Source organism: Myotis daubentonii, chromosome 7 (genome assembly GCF_963259705.1).
Source record: "Myotis daubentonii chromosome 7, mMyoDau2.1, whole genome shotgun sequence".
Lineage (NCBI taxonomy): Eukaryota > Metazoa > Chordata > Mammalia > Chiroptera > Vespertilionidae > Myotis > Myotis daubentonii.
The window spans coordinates 39,168,397-39,184,356 of record NC_081846.1 but is presented as its reverse complement, the minus strand read 5'-3'; the positions used below and the strand labels follow the sequence as shown (position 1 = coordinate 39,184,356).

General features: G+C 40.3%; 1 long non-coding RNA gene across 1 annotated transcript in view; it reads left to right on the top strand.

The window, feature by feature from the left end:
- LOC132237961 (uncharacterized) overlaps positions 1-15,960 on the top strand; it is a 96,116-nt gene that overhangs the window by 56,019 nt on the left and 24,137 nt on the right. The window contains exon 2 of the long non-coding RNA XR_009453700.1: positions 4,775-4,889. This is a non-coding gene — a long non-coding RNA (uncharacterized LOC132237961). The remainder of the gene's footprint in view (positions 1-4,774; positions 4,890-15,960) is intronic.

Here is a 15,960-nt window from a genome sequence, read left to right as displayed (position 1 = left end):
AACAAAGGGAAGAAGGAAGAGAAACCATGAATTGACTGAGTACAGATTTCGGCCACCTGGTGGAATTTAGGGCTTAAGAGAGAAATTATAGTCATTTATAGAAAATAAAGACCTTTAAAAAATATATATATATATTTTATTGATTTTTTTACAGAGAGGAAGGGAGAGGGATAGAGAGTTAGAAACATCGATCAGCTGCCTCCTGCACAACCCCTACTGGGGATGTGCCCGCAACCAAGGTACATGCCCTTGACCAGAATCAAACCTGGGACCCTTCAGTCTGCAGGCCGACACTCTATCCACTGTGCCAAACCGGTCAGGGCAATAAAGACCTTTTTTAAAAGAACAACAACACACCTTTGAGTTTGTAGCCTGAGCATTATACCAGGCCCTTTATGCAGAGAGCAGTTTCAGTTCCCCTTTGTTTATTTTCCTGTTCTTAGATAAGTGGTTCCCAAACTTGTGTACATACTGGTATCACCTGGGGAGCTTTAAAAAACTACCAGTGCCCGTGTCACATTCCTAGAGATTGTCATTTTCGTTGATCTGGAGTGTGGCTTATTCTTTTCAATGTTAAGAAAAGGCCCTAGGTGACCCATATGTGCAGCTCTCCCACAAGAACACTTGGTTGGTAATGTGTCTGTGGATTCTTCAAGTCCGGGTTGCTGAAAGCATTATACAGCACACCACCCTGCAGTCCAGTTCCCCACAGACCCGGCTGCCTCCCCCAAAGGACCAAAAGCTGCATGAAGGGCAGGGCCTTGCCATTTTTGTTCAACGCGACTCGCCCCCGTCCAGCACAGTGTATAGGATGTAGAAGATACGGAATAACTATTGCATGAATGAATGACACATAGGTCTTTGCCTCTGTTCCCTATTCACTATCCCCCACTCCCAGCTCCTCTCGAATGAGAAAGTGCTCTGGCTGAAAACAGATGAGTCATGAAGCACAGCTACAGAGCAGCCATGTGAGGGAACAGGTGCGCAGATGCTCCTCAGCAGAACTTCTTGACATCACCAGTTTGGAAATTAGATAACGATCAAATGCCAGGCTTGTTGTCACAGTCTTCTCAAAGTTCTGAGCGGGGAATATTTACGCTCTTTCATTTCTGGAGTTAGTGGAGACCACACTATGTCGAGTGAATAATTAGCTACATAATTATGAACGGATTTCGTAGGTTGGCTCAAATTTATGGTTTTATGTTTTATTTTAATTGGTCTGCTCATGCTATTTCATTGACATTTAGTACATCTCTAAATTATATATTCTTTGCTCAGGTGCCAGGAATTTGATTGATCTCAAGAGCAGTTTTTAATTTTAAACTTAAAATTACCAAGTGCAAAGCATAATGTGCCTCACGTTGTGCTTTTCTATCATATTTTAATCTAAATGTAGGTAGTAATAATTAGAAGATGAATGGATGTCAAAAGCTCTCTCTCCTTGAGTCTTTAAAAACCATTTTGTGCCACATGTTTTCTCTCTGATTGTATCCACAAAAGGAAATATACACTTACATTACAGAATTTGACACTGGACTTGATTCCACTCTACCTGGTTAGTACTTCCCACTAGGAGGTTGGAGCACGTGGCTTGTGCAGCAGCTAATTATCTGCAAAATAAAGGTGACTGGCAACAAGAAACAGAAGCATTTTCTCTTGGCTCTTCACGCTCTAATATGTAAATAATAAATTTGTTTTAATTCCACTCCCCCTTCCAAAAAAGAAGCAAGTTGGCTTCTCTAGTTGATGTTGTCTAAAAGCAAATCTGTTTGTTATTTGTGCTAGCTCATCCATTTCCCCAACCACTCCGTGGCTCTTTGAAGGCGTCAATAATAGTGCCCATTGCTTATTAAGTGGCCACCATCATAGATTTAGTAACGTGTGAAAGGAAATTCTCTTTTATTCTGTAAAATTTTATCTCTTGACATTTACTATGAAAGAAGTAATGACATGTGGAGTAATTCTCATGAGAGACTAAGTACAACACAAAATAGAACAAGTAAAATCAACAAAAACAAATAAGCAGCCACCACTAATCTTTTAAAGGAGCTGCCATCTTTTCTAGACCCCAGATGCCTGGAGTTGGATTAATCATAAATCCTGTCCCAGGCTACACTATCGTCATTTGAATAAGCATGGCCCTCTTTTATTTATTTGTCTTAATAATATAAAACAGCCCAGGACCCTATAACCTAATCCAAAAACTGGGATATTACACTTATCTAAAATTTATCTATACATTCTTTCTGATCCCTGTTTTTCCCCTCACTGGTAAGTAATATTCCAAATTATGTACTTATTATACCTTTTAAAAATAGTTTTTATCACACATACATAATCCAGGAGATACCTATATAATAGTATCTAAACAATATATTAAGTTTTGCTTATTTACTTTTACTTTTTTTATTCAATATTGTTATTAAGTTTATCCATGTCGGTGTAATTAATTTTTACTGTTTTGGAATATATGGTGAACATATACCAAATTTATTTATCCATTTTTCTGTGAATGGGTATTTGGAATTTCAAAGCTTTTGCTGAACTGTGATAGAGGAGCTCTCTTCTGTGGGTCCCTGGTTTACACATCTAAATATGTCCTTGGAGGGAATTACTGCCCGTGGGGTCTACTAGTGTTCAAATCTACAAGATTTATGACTTTACAAGTTATTTTTATGAAACAGGTGAGACAGTTTCACTCACTCTCTAATATTGGTGTTGTCAGATTTCTTTATTTTTTTTCCCCATAAATTTTGAAAAACAATATAGCATTGTAGTCTTGCATATATTGTCAAGATTTTTTCATGAGCAAGCTTTAGCAAATTTATCTCTTCATTGGAAAAATGTATTTCTTTTGTATGAAATACTTATTCCTGTATCTTCCTCATTTTTCTATTTTTTTATCTTATTGATTGTATGATTTTTAATATATTTCTGATACTATCACCTTCTGTTATATGTGTTGTGTATTCTTCCATTTTGTGACTAATTTTGTCATTTTCTTTAAATGTCTTATTTTTTATGGTCAACTGTATCAATATATTTCCTTATAAATTAAGCAACTTTATACACAAACATTCACATACACATCTGAAAGATGGTATTTGACATATATTTATAAAAAATGTGTGTATATATAGATATTTCCAAATATCATTGTTTTAATGATGATAAGTCTCATGATTTAAAAAACAAATTATTTGTGGGTAGGAGATACAAAGTAATTTATACACATTGATTGCAAGTCATTTTCTGTATTGAGAATTGTTAAAAGAAAAATTGCATCTTCGTGTTGAGTAAATAGTGCTCTCTACATCAATTTATTACATGGACATCTCCGATTTTTAAAAAATCAATTGATACTTTGATACTTTTTTTACTTACCCCAGGCCATTTTTATATGTTATATTTAATGAGAATGTATATTCTCTCTCCTGATATTTATTTCATATATATTTATAGGCAGATAACGAATGAAGACTCCAAAATTAAGAAGCTATTCCACAATATCTTTTGAGTTATAAGATAAATGCCATTGGGTAAAATTATAGCTAACTCTTGCTGAGTACTTGCTAAGTACCAGGCCCTGTTCTCCGCACCTCACCTAATACATACAGTTCTCACAACCACCCTCTGAGGGAAGCACCGCTATTCCCACTTACACATAACGCTGCGACCGGCCAAGCAACTTGCCCCCAGTTATCCTGAAAACAGCGGAGCTCGAATCTGAACTCCAGCCATCAGACACTTTTGAAAGCACTTTTGAACATGCTATGCTGTTCAAAACACCCTGGGGCAGCAGGTGCAAGTCTGCAGGGGAAACCAGGGTGTGTGGCCACCTACCCATGCCACAGACAGAAAACATCTTCCAAGGATTTTTACCGCTTTGGAAATACTGGACATAATCTGTTGCTTGTGAGTTTTCACATCCTTTAATATGTGAACATTTACAACTCGTCCCTTTCCATTAGCCTCGAGCAGCCACTTACGTATTTAAGGCGTCGGCACAGAGCGAGAGCCAGCCCCGGAGCTTCGCCAAGGTGGGCCCTAAAAATTCCTTGTTCTGTCTTCTCCGTGATGGCCAGGGCCTCAGCCAGCACAGCCTCTGTGTGTATCGATACCTGTGTGTGTCAAACACGGGTTGTTGCACTGTGCTCCCCTTTAGATAGAAACAAGTATATCCAAGCCTTCACTCCGTACAAGAGCGGGTACAGGAAAATGAGGTGTGTGAGAGAGCTGTGAAGTTCAGACCATGTCTCATCTGGCTTTTCTGCTGATTTCTGATCTTAAAAATTGCTGCTTAAAGAAAAGACATCTCTGATGGAGAACAAATCAACATCAGTCTTCTTAAAGCACTCTGAAAAGTAATGAATACATAGCCTTGATTTACTGCTATCTTTGTCTAAAAAAAATGTAAGGCGTGTTTTTGTTTGTTTGTTTTGGGGGGGTGCACACACTTGTGTGTGTTTTCTTCTTTATTATGATGTTTTGACATCTTTAAAAAAAAATCTTTCCGGCTGAGGGAGAACTGCCCCTCCTGGAGCCAGCTGAGAGCAAAGGCCCAGCCAGAATGCGTCTTGATGTGCAAACCAGCCAGTCCAGAGCCACGCCTCCAGGATCCGCCTGTACACCCGGGGGCAATATTCCTGCGCCCTACTCAGCCCTGGACCAGGCACCAGGCAACTGGAGACACATCCTTGTAGCCCAGAGCCGCCTACCTTATTCAAACCAGCTAACCCTAAATGCCTTGCGTCCTGGTTTGCTTTTCCCACAGAAACCCCAATAAAGGACGAGGCCTACACCCTGCCCTGGCTCCTGTCTTCTGCCTCCGGACCAGCCTGGTGTTTGTCCACGTGACCCTGGCAGTGTGTCTCCGGTCTCTAGGACCCGTGAGTATAATAAACTTTGTTTTCCTGAGTTTCTCCTCTGCCTCTTCTTGTGGCTGCACCTGACTGACCATCTCATACAACCGTACAACGTAGGCCAGAAATTTGAAAACAGAAAAACTTAAAAATCAAATGACAGAGGGGAACCAACAGAGTGTTCTGGGGTGGGGAGTCGCTCTGCAACAAGCAAGGGCAGGATGTCCTCCTTGGATATTTGCTGACCAGGCTGGCAGCAGCCAAACCTGCCCCCGACTCACACCTGGTCTGCATGATGCCACATGTGCTGTCTGTGGATGATGGGCAACTGGGCACAGTCCACAGAAAAAACGGCAGTGCCTCACAGCGACGCTTTTCTATTAGGATCGGTCCTGGCTCAAGGGCTATTCATTTCCTGAGAAGCACTACAAGTGCAAAGGGAAACTTGACAACTCGCTTTTTCTTTTATTTCATTGGTTTCTTGGTTGTGTATTTTGATTAAGTGCTTATATTGATTCAACAATATTATCCTCATTGAGTAAAGCATCTACACATATGAGAAGGCTCCGATCATTATCTTATAACGAGCCATGAGTGATTGTTTGGCAGTCGCTTACTGGCTTGATGTAGAAGCCAGGACATTTGGCTTAACACGTGACTTCATTTCTCTTCGCACACCCAGAAACAGAAGCTCCTAAACTGAGCCACGGTTATTAATCATGGGGATCTCCGGCTGCTGCACATAACAAGTGCTTCTTAAGTGCCCTTTGGAGGAACAATAGAGGGAGTCATTGATTATTCTTAAATTATTTTCTGAATATTGGCATACTTGGAATTTAAATGGAAAAAGGACCTGGCTTCTCCATGGTAGAATGACAGTGATAGGTCATGTTATCCTAAAGCTACTTTTTATTGAATTGCTGAGTCTTACTAATAAGTAATACATTTTATTATTTTTATTTTATACTAGGGGCCCGGTGCACGAAATTCGTGCACTGGGTGTGTGGGGGGGAGTGTCCCTCAGCCCAGCCTGCCCCCTCTCACATACTGGGAACCCTCAGGCGTTGACCCCCATCACCCTCCAATCGCAGGATTGGCCCCTTGCCCAGGCCTGACGCCTCTGCCAGAGGCGTCAGGCCTGGGTAGGGGACCCTCATTTCCCCCCATCACTGGTTCTGCCCCCAGCCCAGGCCTGATGCCTCTGGCCCAGGCGTCAGGCCTGGGCAGGGGACCCCCAGACCCCTCCGATTGCTGGCTCTGCCCCTTGCCCAGGCCTGACGCCTCCACCAGAGGAGTTGACCCTCATCACCCTCCGATCACCAATCACCGGATCGGCCCCTTGACCAGGCCTGAGGCCTCCGGCAGAGGTGTCAGGCCTGGGCAGGGGACCCCCAGCTCCCCGCGGTTGCAGGCTCCACCCCTGCCCAGGCCTAACGCCTCTGGCCTAGACGTCCGGCCCGGGAAGCAGGGACCCGCAGCTGCAGCGGCCCCACAATCATGGGCTCCGCTTTAGGCCCAGGCAAGGGACCCCTAACTCCTGGGACTGCCAACTTCGACCGTGCCCAGCTCCCATCGCTGGCTCCACCCCTACTTCCTGCTATCACTGGCCAGGGCGGAAAAGGCACCTGATTCTCCGATCATGGCTGGGGGGCAGGGCAAAGGCGGCCCCAGGGCCGCCTTTGCCCTGCCCCCCAGCTCTTAGCTCCCCCCTGGGTTTCCGATCACTGTCAGTGGCAGGGGGCTTCTTCCTGCTTTCCCTTTCGCCTCCCTGCATTGTGCCTACATATGCAAATTAACCACCATCTTGTTGGCAGTTAACTGCCAATCTTAGTTGGCAGTTAATTTGCATATAGCCCTGATTAGCCAATGAAAAGGGTATCGCCGTACACCAATTACCATTTTTCTCTTTTATTAGTGTAGATATATATATTTATTTTATTAAATCTTTATTGTTCAGATTATTACATTTGTTCCTCTTTTTTTCCCCCCATAGCTCCCCTCCACCCAGTTCCCACCCCACCCTCTGCCCTTACCCCCCACCCCCACTGTCCTCATCCATAGGTGCACGATTTTTGTCCAGTCTCTTCCCACATCTCCCACACCCCTTTCCCCCCCAAGAATAGTCAGTCCATTCCCTTTCGATGTCCCTGATTCTATTATAATCACCAGTTCATTCTGTTCATCAGATTATTTATTCACTTGATTCTTAGATTCACTTATATATTTTATTGATTTCAGAGAGGAAGGGTGAGGGAGAGATAGAAACATTAATGAATCAGTGATGAGAGAGAATCATTGATCTGTTGCCTCTTGCCCACCCTCCACCGGGGTTCGAGCCCGCAACCCAGCCATGTGCCCCTACCAGGAATCGAATTGTGTCCTGGTACGGGCACATGCTGATCAGGCAGTAATATATTTTAACATGTTATGAATAATGTTAAAGAAATCATTTTTTAAGGAGTACACCCAACCCTACATTTCAAATGGAGCCTTGGCTACCCAGGATAACGTTCTAAAACGTTCATGTTGGTTGTAAGCCATAAATTTACTTGGTTATTCACTTGAGGTATTCAAGAAATTATTTAGAGACTCTCTTTCTGGGTGTGGGTTTTGTTTGTTTGTTTTGTGTGCATGTGTCTAATTCAAATTAACTTTTATTGATTTAATAAAGGCATATTTTTGAATTTTAAGAACTATGCAAGTTAGGCAAAAAACACACTCAAGCAAACCACATGTATTAACTCCTTGAGATCACTGTAAAGCTCAGACATAGAATTAATTTCTCAAAACACTAAAGATAGAATTCCCTATAGCTTATGTCAGCCATCAAAATACAGCGATATACAGTGGGGCCTTGACTTACGAGTGTCCTGACTAAGGAGATTTTTGAGATACCAGCTGTCTCTCGGAGGTTTTTTGCATTGAGTTGACAGAGTAATTTGAGTTAACGAACTCCTTAACAAGCTCAGTCTCAGAACGAATTAAACTCGTAAGTCAAGGCCCCACTGTATTATTGTTCCCCACTAAGTTTCTTCACCACCAGCAGGCTTTAGTTAACATTATTATGATAGTGAACGACCCTAAAGAGGGCTCTCTCATTCATTTAAGGCTCCTTCCTAATAACCTACAGCTGTATGAGCACCATCAGCTGTGGGAGTTTCTGATGGGCACATTAAAAATGTTGGTATGTCACTCCATATGGTTCTTATGGGCTTCCTTTGAGGACTCATAATATCCCATCAGTCCAGCTGTCAATGGCCAATTTCTCAGCTGGGCTGGTGACTCGAAAAGCTACTCACCAGCCTGTAATTGTGTCTCATTGTTGGTATTAAAAAGCTAGGAGTCCTTTGTTGTATTGGGTGAAGAATGAAGAGACATTCATTTCAAATTAAATGGTTCTGAATAAAACAGTCTCTTCAAATCTCAGTAAACTTCTGTTTTCACACACTAAAGTCTATTTGGTTGTGGGGATACAAACTAATTTGGAGGAGACATTTTTACTGCTTTGGTTGCATGAAAATGTAATCACACATTTGCAAAAGAGGCCCCAAATGGAGCATTGGGTACACGGTTAAGAAGTGATCCTATTTTGTTGGCTTGTAATGGAGGTATTTAACTTTCAAACTTGTTTTCTGAAGAAAAGCAATGAACATAAAGGGATAATGGCAGTTTTACTGTAGAACTTTAATTTAGAGAGAATTAGAGGGATCATCACTTCTTTTATTTGGGAAAACAACGAAAGGCTTTATTGAAAAATAAGAAAATCTACAAACTATATATAAAATTAAATAAAGTTTAAAGGGAAAAAGAGGTAAATATATAAATCCTAATTCTATAATGAGTTTAAAGTTTTATTTTACTACTAAATCTTGATGTAGAACCAGTCTTAAAGAGCCTTAGCAATTTACTGCTTACATTTCCAAAGGAAAGTAATGTATTGTTATTTGTTACCCACATCGTTGAATTTTAGACATTTGTCTTTTTTTTTAATTGAAAAATTCTTTTTTTTTTTTTTTTTTTTAAAGAAGCTTGGTAAACAGGAGGCAGTTTTTAGGGAAGATAGTTTAGAATGCTTGCCTTTGTATCTTTAACCTTCTCATGTGTAAAAAATTCATTTAATTTCTCCATGTTTCTGTTTATCTGTTGTCATAGAAGGCAGAAACCAAAGTAACTTCAGGGTATGAGAGGTGTCTTTATAAATCCTTATCTAGTGGTTTTAAGGCATGTACAAGTGATACTACAACAGAAATGAATAATAATGATTATCCCTATTTCATTAGGTGTTAGTGTCTGAGAAATACTCCTAAATCTTTCAAATCAATCAAGGCATATTTTAATAGAAGTTTAAAGCTAAAGACTCTAAGGAACATTAGTGGAGTTTTATTCACCCAAAATGAATGTATCTTGGTACAGCTGGAATTCCAAGAAAAGGGTATCATTGTATAACCCTCAACTCATTAATTACATGGCCACTTTGTTTTAATGTTCGCCTCACATTTTTGAGGTTTCACTTATATTGTAGTCGCCATTTATTAGTATCTCCTTCTACTTTATGTTTCCTCATACATTTCATGTCTTACCAAGGATAGGGATGATAATGTCTTAAGAAACGTTTTTATTATACCTTTCAGGTAAATCTCAGTAGTTGGTCCTTCGAATCTCTTCTTACATGGTATAAGAAATGTAATAATGCTCCTTGAAGTTGGAAAGCAGGTGGGAAGAAGGTGTCCTATTCACTTATTAAGTTGTTTTCTACAGTGTGTTGACTCATTTAAGATACATCTTAGGCTCGGCCAGGCCAGCGTGCTCAGCGGTTGATCGCCGAGCTATAAACCAGGAGGTCATGGTTTGATGCCTCTCAAGGCACGTGCTCAGGTTGCAGGTTCAGTCCCTGGTGGGGGACAAGGATATTTAGCGTCCTATGCATTGGGAATTGCAAATTTAAAACAATAATGAGATACCACCTCACACATATGAGAATGGCCAAAATCCTAAACACTGACAACACCAAATCCTGGGAAGGATGTGGTGCAACATGAACTCTCATTCATTGTTGGAAGAAATGCAAAATGGTACACAGCCACTTGGGAAGACAGTTTGACAATTGCTTATAAAACTTAAACACTCTTACATAATCTAGCAACTGAAAACATATGTCCATACAAAAGCCTATACAGGGATCTTTACAGTAGCTTTATTTATAATGGCCCAAACCTGGAAGCAACCAAGATGTCCTTCAGTAAGTGAATAGATAAATAAATTGTGGTACCTCCAGACAACTGAATATTCTTCAGTGCTAAAAAGAAATGAGCTATCCAGCCATGAAAGGACATGGAGGCCCCTTAAATTCATATTACTAAGTTAAAGAAAAACTGAAAAGGGTACATACTGTTTGATTCCAACTATATGGCAATTTGGAAAAGAAAAAACTAGAGAGACAGTAACAAGATCAGTGATTGCCAGGGGTTAGGCAGGGGTGGGCAAACTTTTTGACTCGAGGGCCACAATGGGTTCTTAAACTGGACCGGAGGGCCGAAACAAAAGCATGGATGGAGTGTTTGTGTGAACTAATATAAATTCAAAGTAAACATCATTACATAAAAGGGTACGGTCTTTTTTTTTTTTTTTTTTAGTTTTATTCATTTCAAACGGGCCGGATCCGGCCCTCGGGCTGTAGTTTGCCCATGGCTGGGTTAGGGGGATGGAGGAACAAATAGGCATAGTACAGAGGATTTCTAAGGCAGTAAAACTATTCCATGTGATACTACAATGGTGGATACATGCCCTTACACATTTGTCAAAACCCATAGAATGTTTAACACCAAGAGTGAACCCTAATATAAGTTAAGGATTTTGAGTCGTAATGTGTCAGTGCAGGTTTATCGATTTTAACAAATGTACCACTGTGGTGCTGGATGTTGAAAGTGGGAGAGGTTGTGTGTGTGTGGAGGGGAGGGGGGCGGGGGGGGAGCAGGGCATATATGGGAACTCGCTGTACCTTCTGCTAAATTTTGCTGTGAAACTTAAACTGCACTAAAAAATTAAGCACATTTAGCCTGGCCAGCATGGCTAAGTGGTTGAGTCTACACCTATGAACCTGGAGGTCACAGTTTGATTCTTGGTCAGGGCACATGCTTGGGTTGCGGGCTTGATCCCCAATGTGGGACATGCAGGAGGCAACCGATCAATGATTCTCATCGTTGATGTTTCTCTCTCTCTCCCTCCCCCTTCCCTTCTGGAATCAGTAAAAATATATTTTAAAAAATTAAGCATATTTAAATGGCTGAGGACATTTAAAGAATAGGACTGATATTTTATCTCAAGATACCAATTAGGTGGTGAGATACTGTACATCTCCCTCTACAGCCACAGCCCTCTGTGAAGGCTGTCAGCATGTCCTCAAGTTATTGGTAATTTGAAGAGAGTGAAAAACTTAAGGTGGTGGTAGCAGTGAGCATGGAGAGGGCTCAAAAGAATGATGAGGGCCCGGTGAGTGTCCCTGTCAGAGAAGCCGCTATCAGGTGGGTGGCTCCAATTGCACTTGGGGGCCTGGGACAATCATTGGTACAAAAGCTGACATCTGCTTCCATACCTGTCCCAAACGCTCTATTTTACTTTGCATTGTGATGCCTCTTTTTGGGTAGCTAGGAGATAACATACCAAAGAAACCAGTGTTAGGCACATAATAGATAGTTTACAGTTGTAAGTGAAGGGAGAGCAAATGGAAGACACAAACTTGACACAAGGAAGATAAGGATAAAGGTGTGAGATATAACCATTACATAAAAAACATTTCATTAATTTTCAATATTTTGAAAGCACCATAGCAATTTTATAAGGAGCGCATAAAAGTGAGCAAATTTTAAGCTAATGCTTATGGATATATGACGAAATAAAGAATATTAAGGGAAATAGAAAGTTTTTTTTAAAAAAATTGTAAACTAACATAAGGAAATCTCATAGTTTAGTCAACTAGAAGGGAGATAAAATAGTGTCCAGGCATTTCTTAATTGGAAATATCTTTCAGCCCCAAAGAAACTGTCCGTCTGTTCTAGCATCTGCTTACTGTGGTTCCAGAGTTTCTCCAGTTTAACAAGTAGGTGTGACAGTTGTGACATCTGGGAATTTTTATAAGGACAGGCAAGAAAGAGTTGAGGTGTCTGGTAACCAGTTTCATAAGTTCTTCCAGGATTCCTTATATACACACAGAATTAAAATAGTTGACCACATGGCAAATTTATACCTCATTTTTTTTAAAAAAAGAAGCTTTGAATGATGAAATATTGGAATTGTACTTGTTTTCTTCTAACCCATTTATCACACGAAGAGCGGAGAGAGGATTGCCCAATCACAGGACACAGTAGGATTTAAGAGACGTGACTTCCAGGTCTGTGTGTGGGACTCATTTCCCTGTAGCTTTTGGATAGTTGCCCCATTTCTCTTAATTCCATTTGTCCGCAGGTAAAAATGCAAATTTAAATATTTGCCTATTCCAAATACACTGGAATGGTGAGGAAGAAAATACACTAGAAATATGGTTGTTATCCTCTGTTTGTGTCCCTACATAATTCCTTTGTTGGAATCCTTATACCTGATGTGATGGTAGGTGGGGCTTTGGTAGGTGGTTAAACCATGAGGGTGGAGCCCTCATGAATGGGATTAATGCCTTTTACAAGTCGCTCCAGAGAGATCTCTAGCCCTTCCACGATGTCAGGACACTATGAGAAGACACAGGCTGTGAGGAAGATGGCCTTCACCAGCATGCACCCATGCTAGTATCTTGATGTTGGAGTTCCCAGCCTCCAGACTATCTATAATAATAATAAAAGTGTAATATGCTAATTAGACCAGACAGCCGAACGACCTTCCGGATGTCCTTCCAGATGAAGCCGGGGCAGCAGGGGCTGAGGTAGAGGTGGTTACCGGTGATCAGGCAGGCAGGCGTGCGGTTAGGAGTCAGCAGTTCCAGATTGCGAGAGGGATGTCCGACTGCCGGTTTAGGCAGGGATCGGGCCTAAACCAGCAGTCAGACATCCCCGAAGGCTCCCAGATTGCGATAGGGTGCAGGCCAGGCTGAGGGACCCTCCCCCACCACATACACACATGTATGAATTTCTGCACCGGGCCTCTAGTAATAAATAAGTTACTGAGTCAGCAGTATTTTGTTATAGCAGCCTGAATGGACTAAGACAGAAGTCTGCAAATGCAAATGAAAAGTGTTACTGTTGAAATTTTGCTCATCTCTTATGCTCACTTTGGAAACTGGATTCTGAAGCTTTGCAATTTCTTGCTTTCATTTGAGGACAAGCACCATGATCTTAAGAAGTTCAGAGGTTCCGAATATGGCTTAAATATGCAAACATTTCTTCCCATCTTTTAAAAACATTCTTAATGTTTATGTTAATTTATGAAATTATTTTTGCTTTGTCTTTACAGCTATACAGTATCTCCAGTATTTTATTGTGCTTTTCAATAAGTGCCAGGCACCCTTTAAAGCAAACAGTTTTGTGCAATCATGATCTTTCTTTCAATCCAGTCTTTCACATTTGGAAATTGAAAAGTTGAAAGTGTGACTTTAATGGGTAGCCTCCCATGTGCCCAAAGCAAAAGTTGATTGCCCCTCTGACTCCAAATATATCCCCATTCTACTTTTGTTTGAGGTCTCACGTTTAGGTCATTCCGACGTGGTCATCAGAGGTGATTCAGGGTGACCAGAGAGCTCTTTGTTCCTGGATAGTCAACTAGTCTTCAGATCATGACCAGAACTCATAAGCCTTCCAGTGTGTACAGGCCTTGGTCTCAGGTCACTCAGTCATTCTGGGTAAAAAGGGGCTTTTCTCTCCAGATTCCCTTCTTTTGATTTGCTTGGAATTCTCTAAACTTTAAGAATGAGCTGAGGTATGAGAAAGTCAAGAAAATCGGGGATTCTGAAGCCAACTTGCTTCATCTAACACAAGGTGAACAATAGTTAGGGGTTAGGTTCACGTTTCCTGTCATTACTCGGCCAAAGTCCAAGCGCTCTTTTACTTACCCCCAAGAAGTAAAGCATATGAGAGACTTTTAGCTCTTAAGTGATTGCCCATAATTTGTTGACTTGCTAGAATCTTGCATGTGTTATTCTGTTATTTTTATATCTATAATGTTAAGGATATTAACCGAGTCAAAAATTAAGAAAACACATGTACATTACCACAAAACATATGAAGAGCTGCTTAACTTTAATTCGGAAAAGAAGACCACAGTGACATACCATTTTATACATAGTAGACTAGAAAACATTAAGCGGCCACCATTCCAAGTGTTGGTGAAAATGTGGATCAGCTGGGTTTCTTATTTATTACTGACAGGAATACACGTGGATTCAATGACTTTAAAAAAATATTTAGCATGATCTTGTAAATTAGACCATTTGTATACCATTTGACTGAGCAATTCCATTCCCTTAGATATATATAATCATGCATGTCAGGAAGCATGAACATGTATTTATAATAGCCACACAGTGGAGACAACCCAATCGTGGGCCCTGAATGAATCTGTGATAGTGTCATGAGCCAGGATAATGTTTCTGTACAACTGATGTGTTTCCAAAAGAAAAGACCAACTGAAGCAAGCACCATGGGCATCTCACACAGCACCTAACACATAGCATGTGTACGTAATCACTTGCTGAATTGATGAAGGGTAAAAATGATTGATTGGGGGGTACTGTGTGACTCTTTAAGTATTGCTGACTATTTAAGCAGCCTTTCCTGACTAGCCTGCTTCCCTCTGATGACACACCAATTATTTTCTCTTAATAATTCACTATTATATTTGTTTGACTTATAAAGTGTTTGTTCCCTGCCCATTTTGTAACTAGAACCAGTTTATAAACTTCTGGAGGCCAGGATCTCATTTCCTCTTCTTACAGAACTACATGGAGTGGGTAATCCTTAACTGCTTAGGACTTATTAGTGAAACTAAAAGTCCACTCACATTTTCCTCTGTTTTTTTTTTTTTTTTTAAATCCATTTTGAAAAAACAAATCATGGTCAAAAGCAGAATCTTTGAACCAGATGAAGTTTTTTTTTTTTACTTCATGTAGATACTTGAAAGAACTTAGATAATTATCCTTGTGTGTAGGCATATATTTGTGACAAATGCAGGGACATTTTTATGTGGTAATTCTAGGATGTAATGAAATTCTTAGCACACAAGGCATCAATGAGAGAAAAACACTGTATATCTGATATTCATCCAATTAAAAACATGCTAAACAATGTGCTATGCTCATTATCTTGCTAAGAAAAATGGAATTCAAAAGCTGTTAATATTTCAGTTCTAAGAGGTTATTTTTTTGTTATTGTTTAATCAAATACTAATCAGGAGAGTTGCACTTTATAATGGGAGAGCCAATTTATCTGACACCTAAACTACATAGGCAGTTAGCCTTAGATGATTATTCTTAGAACTCTGATAGCCTATTTCCAATTAAACTGTGCTTCCTGTGTTAGAGTGGTTACAAGAGGCACAAATTTAAAGAGAAAAAGAAAATGTGCTTACCACTTTTCCCTTTCTAATCAGTACATCACTAATTTAAACCTTCTAATTGCTAATTGGATCATATGTATCTGATGAGAATCTTTTCATAGAAATCCCAAACCAAAATAATGCAACCAAAAAAGGAAGTTGATTGTTTTTTTCGTTGAGCACTCTGTATCTGATATGCCCAGGATTTATTGCTAGTTCTGCTTCCTCTGGCTTGCCTTTATTTTAAGGCACACTTTTATAGTGCTGTTTACACATCTCATCTAATGGGAAAGAACTTCTTTCCTTAAAGACTTTCCTCAAAGCAACAACTTGGTTTTCATAGGTAGATGTTGAACCATGGATCTGTTACCTAGTGGGATCTTTTCCTTATTTTCATCTATAATGACATATTTGGTCCTAGGGACCTGCCACAACAAGTGCTAGTGAACATAAAACACGGTGCCAGGTGCTATATAAGCCACCAGAATAGTATTTCCTATATTATCCTTATATTCTTATATCAATCACTGTGCCCAGGGAAACAGAATTAGTGTAGACCTGCGACATCTGTCTACCCTGCAGACAT